Raw genomic sequence first — 12937 nt, 5'->3', positions numbered from 1 at the left:
ACAGTCTAGTAGCCAAGGGCGCGGCGTGTCTCCACGGTAAACTTCCTAGTACCATTCATGTTCGACAGATCTCGTGTGCTCTATTCTTTGAAGAAATGCTTGAGAAATTTAGATGCAGTTTTAGTAGGATCAGGCATCCCTCGAGAACCATCCTAGTCAATAAGGGTTCGCCAATTTCGCACATATTCGTACATATTTCTTTGGCGAAATTCAAATGACTCATTCAATGGTACCGAACCCTCATGAACATTTGTTTATTGTGTTGAAAAAAGATGATACGTTATAACAGGAAGATTCATCATTCAGACTTCGGAGGGAAGTAACCACTTCGTTTAGCTTGAAGGCAATGTAACATTTTGAAAGAAAAAAACCTCTTGATCAGTTGTTTTCCACGCACGGATCCATCAGATCATTAACCATTGATGACTCTATCTGTTCCCTACGATTGTTTCTCTCCTTGACTGCCAGCTGCCGCAGTCCATTGTGTCTTTCTTTGAGAGCGCGTGAATATATGGGATCTTGATTTCGGTGCTGCAGATCACGCCTAATCTTTGTTTTGAAAAGAGTGGTGTTGTTGATGTTGTAGTCTCTCTCGCCTGAGTCCGGCAGGCATGTGGTTTCTATTGGTAATGAGGCTGCTAAGTTAAGACTATTGTCAACGGTGCCCGAAGGTGTCGTCGCTAGAGAGGTTTGCGTTTTTCTCGCCACCTTTGTTGTTGTCTACCCTGGATCCGTTGTTGACTGATGGGCGACCCTAGTGTCATGGCATGTCTTTGTCGGCGCGGTGTTGGAGTGTCGTGTTTGAAGTGTCCGTTCGTGTCTCTTTGTGGTCTATTGTGTTGGCTAGTGTGGACGCGGTCATGTGGTTCCGATTGGTGATGGGGCTGCTAAGTCAGGACTGTTGGCAATGGTGCCCTGAGGTATCATCGCTAGAAAGGTTTGCGTTTTTATCACCACCTTGGTTCTTGTCTACCCTAAATCCGATGTTGATTGATGGGTGACCCCAGTGTCATGGCATGCCTTTGTCGGTGCGGTGTTGGAGTGTCGTGTTTGGAGTGTTCGTTCGTGTCGCTTCGTGGTCTTTTGTGTTGGCTAGTGTGGGTGCGGGCATGTTGTTCGGGTCTATGTTAGGCTTGGATGTTGATGTGTTGTTTGTGTGGGCTTGGACCTTCATTAATTGTAGACTTTTCGCACGGTTTTCTCCTAAGAACTATGCACTCTCTTCTTAAATGGATGAGGCAAAGATTTTGTCTCTGTTTCTAAAAAAAGGTGGTACGTCGGTAGCATGGGGAGGGGCACGGGCTGTAACATATCCGACCGGTACCCCTAACATATACCATTTTTGGTGTACCGACATTATGTTGGTCCCATTGGCACCCGAGAACTATGGTATACCGCTGGCGTACCACTAACTTGGTGCGCGAGTGGTATCAATGCTAGAATGTTTTTCCTACTAGTTTTACTCGATATGATAAAAGGTTTGGATGATCTACTTCATAATTGACAAGGATCAATCTCAAGTGATAATAGATAGATGGTATATTATAAGGTAGGAATACATTGTTTGGTTTTTTTGTTGATTGAGCATGTGCTAAAGAATTGTTCAACACATGTGGCAAAAGACTTGCCATTTTCATTAATAGAGAAGAAGTACAGAAGGTTAGCTGGTTTATTAGCGGAAAACTGGCTGAAAACCGGAACAAGTGCCCCGGCGACCGTCATGAAGCATGACCCCCGCGGGGCACATAGAGCCACCCTGGCAACCCACAAAAGGTACACATACCACCGAAGCGAGAAGTCGCCGCGTGATGTCCACAAGTATATGGGATCATTGAGATCTTCGATGGGAATTTTACCCAAATTTATAGTTCAACTCAAGGGGAACACAAGAATACTAACAAGATTTTATCAATTGAGACATTACTCTCGACCACACCTTATATCAATAAACACACAACGCAAGTGGTGATTTTATAGTAGTTGATTAAAAGCAATAAAACAAGTAGTAAACAGTAGGAGCGGATTTCCAATTTTCACCGGAAGTAGTGATGTATAACTTTCAGTGACTAAAAGCGTATGCATGAGGTAATAGCGGGGTGTTCCATGAATAATATCGATCATATAATGTAACTCTAATAACATAACATTCATCTCTAATTCAGTTCTGTGTAGGTGTGTGATCCAAATATAGCCATGCATACTAACAAAGATAATTTGCATAACATCTTTTGTCTCTACTGCCCATTTTATCGGGGCCAAATTGGAACTACAGGCAATTAAGTTATATCCTTTCGAATAGCCCGAAACAAAGCATTAACACTTCACGAACACACAATATCCTAGAACTATCACATATTCCCATTGTTTTCACTAATTGTCACTTTAAGGATTCACAAGTTCAACATAATAACAAGCAATACACTTTACAAATAGATACCAAAATCAAATATATGATAGGGCAACAAACGTTTTGTATTGGGATCATGTTAATCGGGCCCTAATAATAACAATTAAACATAACAAAGGTGTACCAACACTCATACATGAATATCCTCAAGACAAATACCTCAAATCTCGATACATAAAGATGATACATGATCAATCTCATCCAATCCTCATCTACCTCACATGCTTACAGAGAACTACTCACTCATGGTGATGGAGAGTGCGCACATGGTTGTTAGTGATGACAATGGTGGCGGTGATGGTGAACAAGCCTCGAAATCCCCCTCTCCAGCGTGGAGAGTAGGATTAATCTGACCCCCGAAGCGAAGATCGTGGTCGTGGCGGTGCTTTGTTTCGCGAAAGCTCCGTGCTTCTGGAAGGGTTGGTTATTGGGGTATACAAGGGAGTATGAGAAGGAAGGAGGCGAGGCGATGCTCGAGGGCCAAACGGGCCCTAGTGGTGCGCTCAAGGCAGTGGGGCGCTCCACCCATGCTCGTTTGGGCCTCGTGGCTCTTCTCGTGTGATCCAAAGCTCATGGCCCCATCTTTTGGTGAAAAACTTCCGTGGTATTTTTCCTAGATTTTATTTCCTGCAAAAACAGACAAAAACAAGACTTTTTTCTAAAAACATCGTCAGATTCAGCAGTTTTATCCAAGTATGGTGAGATTCCGGAGAAAATCCTTGAGCGAAGTGCTTAGAAAAGTAGATACATTTAAGATGTATCACCGCGGTTGACCATCAATGTCATCTTCATCACTCTTCAGTGATTTCGACTTCACCGATGAAACAACCACCAAGACCTCACTAAAGCGGCACCGTAAAGCCCATGCCGTCCTATGTTAAACAAGTGACTCATCGTGTAGCAACAGCAAGCTTCGACTGTGATGAGGAGCTCCGAAAAGGAGAAGTGCAAGACATGCGCCGAGGAAGATCATCGCCACATGGCCACCCCTACAGGTCATCATACGCTGCTCAAATGAAGACTCTCAACAAACCATTGCAGCTTCTACTTCACAGCAAGTGGAGGCCAGGACGAAGAAACTCGGACGTGCCGGAGCCTAGGTCTTGACGCTACGAGAACATTGCTTAACAACGCCATCATTGCTACACAAGTGAAAGAACATCTCTCCATAATTATGGTTTTGTGTGTTTGATGACATCATGTGTGATAATCTAATATGGCTTAGTGTGCAGATATGATCTATATTGTGTTTGTAATGAGAAGAATTGAAAGGGAAGAATCATTTGTTGAAAAGGAAGAAGAAAGGAAGAAAACGGGAATTTACAGGCCGGAGATTCCGGGCCGAAACAGAATTTCCGGCCCCCAAAATCCACTATCGGTAAAAGGATGTTCCTAATTTTTTAAAATTTAGATGTATATAGATAATATTCTATGTAGTGTATAGATACATCTAAATTTAGACAAAAATATATCTCCGACATCCGTTATGAAGGGAGGAAGTATTACTTTTGGTTTTTTCACAAAATCTCACCACTTTTTAAAGTCTTCTGCAAAAGACCCTAAACTCGAATTGATAGTGAGTTGGTGTTGTTTCTGACAAAGAGGACCCACTTGGCATGACCAATTTCTTGATGTGGACCGAAACCCACATGTCAGCCCAATTAAAATACTGTAATGAAAGAACAATTTCTCCTTTATTGCTTGTGGAGCGCCGCCACCACACCCATGTGCCCACGCTTCGGCCATCGATGTGACGCCTCGGTGCATGCCTCCGTTGATCCGACGCCGCGATGCACACCTCCATGCTTTCTCGGCGAAGAGTTGGCCCGAGGCGGCGGGCTGATCGGAGCGGTGGACGTGGTCTTGGTGGGGGCAATGAAGAAGACAACCTCGAAAGCTCCAAGTTTTTTCCTTTTGTGATATTTTTTCTTTAATTGTGCAGACATGTAAGGCCAAGTCCATATAGGTAAACTACCACTTACAAGTGGGGCCCCTTGTAAGAAATAGCATCAGTTGGCTATCTTTTTCTTGCAAGAAAATTCGCTTTCAATTCAAGTTTAGCATTTCTCTCAAAAAAGCTTACAAAAATATGGTGGAGTTTTGTAAAAATAAATACAAAAATTTGATACCAATTGGCTAGAAATGTGGTGATTTTATGCTATTAAGTCTCGAGAGGAAGATCACCATATGCTTGGTGTCGCGCGTGCATGGATCACGGATAGTGAAGCAACCAGTAGACGACGAATATGTATATACAGTACTTTTCTTTTAAGCGGAGGCAAAGGACGCTGCGGCGGCGTGGTGTCGACGTCGGCGCTGAGACCGTCAAGAGACTCAAATGAGACGTTGGTGTTCTCAGAATTCCACGTGAAACGAGCAGCAAGTGCCGAAGTCAAACTATGCCATGTGAAGCCCAGGGATTCTCCACCACTTGTTTTCTTCCTCCTGGCCAGTGGCCATCCCCTATGCACGTACGGCAGTCTGCCCACATTCTATAAAATAAGACCACCGGTCGCTCTCTAGAGTTCAGACAGTCTTCTAGCTAGCTACTTGTCTCATCCAGATAGATAGAGCTACAGTGAAAGAGATGGAGAGGAAAGGAGGCAGGGGCGGAGTATTAGAAGGAAAAGAGATCAAGCCCAAGGTGGAAGGAGAGGCTTCAAAGAAAAAAAAATCAAAGAAAGGCAAGCATTCGTGTTGGTTTGCTTTAGTGATTCCTAGCTTGTCTACATTCTTCAGAACTTGTGTTGGTGAGATGCATGTGTTATAAGTTTATAAAATGATGAATCTTGATAGGGTAAATGTTTTTCTTCTTCTGCGGAGTTGATAGGGTAAATGTTGGTAGAGTAATAATAGTGCTAGGTGGTTTCCTATGGTAGTACTTTTTTCTATAACTCATAAAAGGTTGAACAATGATGTATGTGTATTGTCAAGAATTTTTTGTGCATAACCAAAATTAATTGAAACAGCTTCGGAGAAGGAGAAAAGAGACAAGAAGAATGCTTCAGATGAACGTAAGTATATATGCAGCAATCTTTGTTTATTCATCAGTGCTGCCTGTAGTCATACCGGTTTGAGCGATTGTCTTCATTTTCTCTTTTCCCTTTCTTGCAGTAACCGTGAACGTCACAGACCGAGCTGCTCCCAACTACGACTCAGTCTCCTCTCTGGATTCCGACAGCCCAAAGAGCCTACCCCCAAGTCCAGGGCCGAGCGGCAGCCAGGATACCGGAAAGAAGAGCACTCAGGGCTAGCTCGATTACAGAGGCAGTCTTAAGCGAAAATACTCAGCAGCTCATTGGTGCTGCACTAACCCGAATCTGTTATCTGTACCGCTAGTGGTCCTTGAGATCTGTTCTGCTGGAAGTATTTAGAGATGTATAATTAGAGTATGGCATCTCCTCACCTGATGTATTGCTGTTGTACTACTATTTGGCATGCCCTGCCGGACCTACCCAATAAATTGTACTGGTTGGCCTTGCAACTTTCACCCGTACCATGCAGTGTCCGTGTCACATCCCAAAATTTTCTAAATTTTGAAATGTAAAATAAAAATAAATTTAATGCTTGATTGTTTGAACTTGATTGAAAATTTACAAGAAATTAATACTTTATGAAGTTATTTAAAAATGATTTCCAAAATAGTGTTTTCAAAGACTTTTGGTTTCAAAGTATTTTCAAATCAAACTTGTTTTTACTTTCAAAGTTTTCAAATCTTTGATACATTTTTATTTAAGAAAACAAAACCCTAAAAGTTCTACTTGCAAAAATATTTCACAAGTATCCACATAGGCATGTATGGCAATTTTGATTTATAAATATTCATTTTTGGTTTAAAAATGGTTCCATAATAATGTTCTTTTTATAAGGAATCCACATATGTTTTATTTGCATTTTTCTAGATTAACTTGGTGCCCAAATGATTTACAAATAAAAGAAAATAGAAAAATAAAAGGAAAAGAAAACAAACAAAAAAAAGAACCGGCCCAACTGGACCGACTCAGCCCAATCCGGCCAACCAGCCCGTCCAAGCGAGGTTGAAGTCTTCTTCCTCCTCCCCACGACCTCCTCCCCACGGCCACCTACAAAGCACGTACTCCTCGAAATAGGCTTTCACCCCGCAATATTAATATAGCAACAACCCGATACAACTTGCTGGGGCATCAACACAAACACACCCAATAGAAAACATAAAAGAAAGAAAAGAGAAAGAATGTCGACATGGTCGGATCAACAAAAAACGGAGATGTCTCGCAGCCGTTGCTCCCTCCGGAAATTTCCACCACGCTCCTAGCACTCTGGAACGCCGTGTACCAAGCAGCACCTCCAGGAAGGTATGCGACGATGACAACGCTGCTACCCGAACGTATCCTAGGGTTTCCCCCGGTACACGCAGGGCAGGGGAGGAGGGCTTCACCCAACGCTCTTCAGGAAGGTAGGGTGGAGCCCTCGGGCATCACCACGTCGGTGTCAGCCAAGCCGACAGGGATTTCTCCCGACCCTCGCAACTCCGCCCCGGACGCGCCGTCGTGCTCCACCATACTTGCCGCCCGCCAGCACGCGCCACCACGGCCTTGCAGACACTGCCGCCGTCTCACTGTGACAAACGAAACGGGACCAAGAGGATCAAGGAGGACCAGCCGAGAATGAGAGACAACAGGTCGGCAGACACGCTGGAGGGACCCGCCTCCACCGCCGCCTGCGAGCACCGGCCGGACGCATCGACAGGAGCAAACCAGGCCCGCCTGGACCGGCCAAACCAGAGGGGGTTCGTGAAGCTCCCGTCTTCGCGCTGCAGTACACGTGCCGCCAACACCGCTACACCCAGCCCAGGCCGTCTCCTCTCACCGTCGGAAGCAGCAGGGGCACGACCCGACCCGCCCGTACCCAGATGGGCCACGAAGGGCCCAGATCTGGGCCAGGCAGGCGCCAGCCCTAGCCACCGCGCCGCCCCGCAACCAAGCGGTTGCGCCGCCGTCACCCTGCCACCCAACGTCGCGCCGCCCCAGGATGCGCCGCCGCGCCACCTAGGAGGACCCGCCACCGCCGGAACCGAAGCCGACCTGAGCGCACCGCCACCGGCCGAGGAGACCCCGCGTCTCCCCTCCACGCGCGCGGGGAAAGGCTGCCGCCGGCACCGCGCGAGCTTAGCCCGGCGGCCTGCGCCGACGGTGGTGGCTGGGAAGGAGGGGAAGGGTGCAGCTGGGGTTGAGTTTTCGGGCGCCCGCCCGTCGCCCGCGGGGAGTGACCAAGGCAGGCCGAAACGTTTTTTCTCCTCGCGCTAGCTCACAGAGCACGTACTCCATGACAGTTAATCTTCATCCTCTCCTTCCACCCATTGTAGTGCTTCTTTCTCTTCGACCCCAACACAAAAATCGCTCAGAATTCAATGGAGGTCCCATTCAGAGAATTGTTTTCCTACATAGGTGCTATATTCGCTAAAACCAATCTCGTGAACCTAATGCCAATCGTCGGCATAGCCCTCCGGATCTTCCAGCTCAGCCCATATCAATACAAACCAAGAGAAGCACCGTGTGTCTCTTATCTTTCTCCACCACTTTGATTCACATAGTTTTCCGAGAGGAGCTATGTACAGCCCGTGCCGACCATGCCATTTATAGCCTCAAATTTCGAGTTTGTCTTGGATCATGTCGCTCTCGATGAACATCTCGTCGATTCCTCGCACCCGGAGACTCCACTCGTTAAGGCCTTCCTGAAGGACATGGTGGTTTGGAGTTCATGCCGACTGTTCGTCATCTCCGGTGGCCTTTATCTCGATTTGTTTTCACAGAAGACTCTCCTAACCGTCCTCTACCTCTTGAACATGGTCATGCCTCATATCCATGTTGTTGGTTGCGCCGCCCGAGTCGCCATCGTAGTCAACGTAGCAGCTGTTCAAGGAAGGAGCCGTCGCATAGTACACTGGCGTGGCCGTCGTGACGCGGTGCTTCTCGTCCATGTATTCTCCGAGCCCAGCAACTTCCGGAACCTATTCCTTATTTCCTTTGTAAAGCCACCGCCGCCTCAATCGTGGATAGTTTTTTTCAGTTTGACTAGATATAAGACAGATCCTATTAAACTGTGAGATTGATATCGGAAGGTCCACCATAGTCTGAAACTCCGCGTCTTTATTTTCACGCACACCATCCAATCGATCCGTCGTTTGATTTGTACTACTGTACTAGCTAGTTCACCTAAATAAACTTTGAAATTTCATATCTTTAGATTTAGAACTCCGTTTTAGATGATTTCTCCGAAGTTAAGTTCGTAATTAAATTCTATACAACTTTTAACGATTTAGGAAGTTTTTCCATCCGAGTAATTTTTTTAACGATTCTTCAGACGAAATTAATAAAAGACCACTAAATATTTAATCTTGTAAAAATTACAGAAAAATAATTACACGCCCAAAATTACAAAATGATATACCCCTGAACCCTGAACTCATTAAAATGTGTAGAATACAAATTTCAAATAAAATTTGACTTTCGAGTAATGTTTAAATATTCAAATTGGAATATGTGAGTATTTGACATAACTCAAATTCTATAAACCCAAATCAAGTGATTCTTTTTTGCAAATGGATCATATTGATGCCTTCTATCCACTTGTACAAACACCAAAAATAGTTGAACCTTTTTGCAAATATTTAAATTCAAAGATGAGAATTTGAGTATTTTGCCATAAAACAAAATCCCTAAATCATTTTAAAATAATTCCTTTTACCCTTGGTTAAAAATAATGTTACCAAACCAGTAACACCACTTCCTAAACTACATCAACCATTTTGAGATTATTCAAATTCAAACAAGAGGATTTGAGTATTTTCTTTGTAGATGTCTTTCTTAAATTATTATAAACAAGATTCATCTTTGCAAGAGTGAAGCCTTTAGTCAAGCCCATCTATCAAAATCATTTAGGCACATTCATCATGTTCCATGGTCACATATCTCCATATCATATTATTCTAGTGTATATTATTCAAATAACAATTGAGTTATTTTAGACTTTTACCTAGCTCTGGTGGGGTGGAGATACTCTACCCCATATCACGTGTGTTGAACCCTTGTTATCCATTAGAATCCTCGAACCCAATAACAATATCTATCATGCCTAACCAACCTCAAATAGACCCGTTGACCTAAATGAAACCATTCAACTTACAAATGAGTAATTGAGTAATTCCATATATCATTAGTTCATACCCAAGTCTATGTGTGACTTTGTGCTACTTTGATATGTGTTTTCACACTATGTCAAGTTGCATTTTAAATTGCACTTGTGATGCTCGCGAGAATTTATAAACACAAGCACCATTCCAACTATCCATTCTTGTGTAGCAAACAACCCTTGACCATATGCCCTTGTCAATCTCTTCCGACTTGGATAATTTTCTTTCTTTCTAAGTACCCGACCCTTTCAATCTATCAAACCATCTTGCAAGCCATGCCTCATGCCATACCTTCATTCCCTTTGAACCGTAAGAATAAATGAAGACCAAAATAAAATGAATAACGAAATCCTTCTATTTGTTGCCTTGCTTGATTATGTTGTTGAATGTTATGTTTATGTTCTGCTATATTTTATCTTCTAGTTTGTACAAAGAGGTACACGTTTTGATTGAGAGAAGTGAACGCTCTTTGACTACCAAAAAGGCAAGTTCACTTTGTTCATGAATACCTAATGTTTTCTTGCACTTGTATGTTTTCTTAGAATGCATGTGTAGGTGTTTTAATATAGTATTGCTTTGCTATGAAACCCAGTTTGAATAGCCATATAAGCTTCCATGACTTGATTCCGTTGTCGCCAACGTAGGTAGATTTGCTTAGCTTTACTGAATAGTGACATGGGAGGGAATTCATGTCACGGTGATAGATGGCAAAACAACATAATTAATGAACCACCTGGGTGAATGACATTGATATTTTTTGGATGAGTGGCAATCAGGACCATTTCTATGGGGCCATTTCTATGTGTTGCACCGCCATTTTTATGAGCCTGCTCCTCCATTTTTATGAGCCTGCTCATGTCTTATGCACACCCGCGGAAAGCACCCAGAAACTATGGAGGTTGGACAGGTTTCTAGTTTAGTAGCTTTCGGTACAACCACGTGTCATATGGGCTCTGTCCTGACTAACTATGGTGCTTGAACCCAACCCAACATACATAGGGTGGTTTAAATGGGAGCGCGTCCGTTGTCGTTGGGGAATTGCTTCTGAAAGGTCTTGTCTTAGTCTGCACCCGACCATTTGAGAAGAATGAGCTTCATGGTAGAAGGGGTTGACTGGGTCACGTGGGTAAGGTGTACCATCACTGCAGAGTGTCGAAACTAAGTACTTAGCCGTGTCCCCGGTTATGGATAACTATGAGCAACTAGATCTGGATTTGTTTGAAAGATTTCCTCATTCCAATTTCTTAACTTAAAAATTTGATGGGTTGAACATGGGCTAGGAGCACTTTGTATGTCGTCTATCCAAGTGTCCTCAAGATTTTATAAAGGATGTAAAACTTATTTGAAAAGATAGGATAAAACCTGCTTTCTGCAAAATTAAGCCTGAAACCCCACCTTGGGAAATATGCATGTAGTTTATAGGTCTTTTCCCACTCTCTCGTGAACTTGCCAATACGTTCAAAGTATTGACCAAATATTTTTTTGCTGTAACTTTACCTGTTGCAGATATTTCAATAGAAAAGTGAGTTACGATGATTAGGTTTCCGAGTCTATCCTCAACATGCTCGCCTGTGACACATGAAGATGAAGGGCTCCATGATGTCTATGTTGTTCGCTGTCAACTCTGATGATAGGCTAGCCTTGTGCTACACATTTTGTAAGCCATCATGTGCTACTGGATCATACGATGTAATAAAGACCTTTGTATCTTGGTATTACATCTTGCACTATGTGTGCTAGCGATTGATCCAGGGACTAGCACAGATACACACAAAGATCGGCACCCTAAAATGGTGAGGTCCTACAGTCCCTCATATCTCCTTCTGTCCTCAAAGCTCCCGAACTCCGTTAGCACTCCTTATTCTTCATTCAATCTTCCCCAGGTTCATCTGTGGTGCCTGAGCTCTTGAAGTTGGGTGGTGGTAAGGTTATGCCTAAGTCAAGTTTGTTGGCAATGGTGCCCAGAGGTGTTGTTGCTAGAGAGGTTTGTGATTTTCTCGCCACCTTAACTGCTATTTACCCTGGATCCGCAGTGGACTGATGGGTGCCTCCAATGTCATGGCATGTCTTTGTCGGCGCGGTTTTGGAGTGTCGTGGTTGGAGTTCGTTCGTGTCGGCTCGTCGTCCTTTGTGTTAGCTAGTGTGGGTGCGTCCTGTTGTTTCAGGTCGTTGTTACGGTTGGTTGTAAGTGTGGGCGCGGTTTGTGTGGGTTTGGCCACGTTGTAGGTTTTCGTCCGATTTTTTTCTAAAAACTGAACACTTTCTTCTTAATTAACGAATGAGGCAAAGCTTTTGTCTCCGTTTCAATATCTTTTTACCCACACATCATATAAAATTTGGCAAACACACCTACCAGAAAATCTATCGTCAATGGCTCCTTTTGTCTTTATTTCTTAACCTTTTCTAGGTTATTACAGAACTGGCACGACCCGTGCATATACATATGCACTCACAACCGAATCAACACCTCCTAAACTTAGTCGTACTAGAACCTGGCACGAGATCAACCGGTACTATGTAGACTACTAGCAAACTAACCTAAACTTTACCTTCCAATCTTTGAGAGTTTAAATTATTTTCCAACAATCTCTCCCTGATCTAAACTTATTGTCTCCTCGAACTTCTCCTGGTCTTGACTTCTTGGAGATTCGCGGATTGTCGACTAAACTCCAAAACATTACCGAGACTACTAGTCCACAAGCTCGCATACGCGTGCAAAGTGCAAGACTGACGCACCACCATTCTTAACATCGATAAATTTAACCGGTCACCGTCCCACTACGCGCCGAGCTTGATCTTCTCGCCACCTTGTCTTTTAGCCACCTAGCCACCTTGTCTTTTAGCACGTACACAATATCGATCCAACCAGGGCCGGCTCTGTGCTTTCGAAGGCCCCAGGGCGGACTCCATCAATGGGCCCCAACGGAGAGAAAAAATCAACTCCATACATGAATGCATAAAATTATTGCAAACTCATAAAACACGGGAAGTTTTTATTGACATCAATATCTAATAAATTTCATGGAAGCTACATCGCATAAATAAATAGAAACAACAGGCGAACAAACCTCCAAACCCTCCAGTAAACATGAGAAACAAGATTTACGTGCATTTTATAATGCAAATTCATCAATGACAGTGTCGAGATCAAGAGGATACAATACGCAAATTAGACATTTAGATAACAATGTGTAGATCTAACAAGCTCAAAAATCCGATCCGCTGACATGAGGGTGTTTGGGAATGTCATATGCAATACTTTTAGTTCAGAAACAAAATTATCTAAGTCAATATCCGCTGGCTTACCATGAGTAGAAGTTTTGACAAAATTAGTGCCTCATCTTAGATCACCATCACGG

Source organism: Lolium rigidum, chromosome 5 (genome assembly GCF_022539505.1).
Source record: "Lolium rigidum isolate FL_2022 chromosome 5, APGP_CSIRO_Lrig_0.1, whole genome shotgun sequence".
In the NCBI taxonomy this organism is placed as follows: Eukaryota; Viridiplantae; Streptophyta; class Magnoliopsida; order Poales; family Poaceae; genus Lolium; species Lolium rigidum.
Note: the sequence above shows the minus strand (reverse complement) of the source record.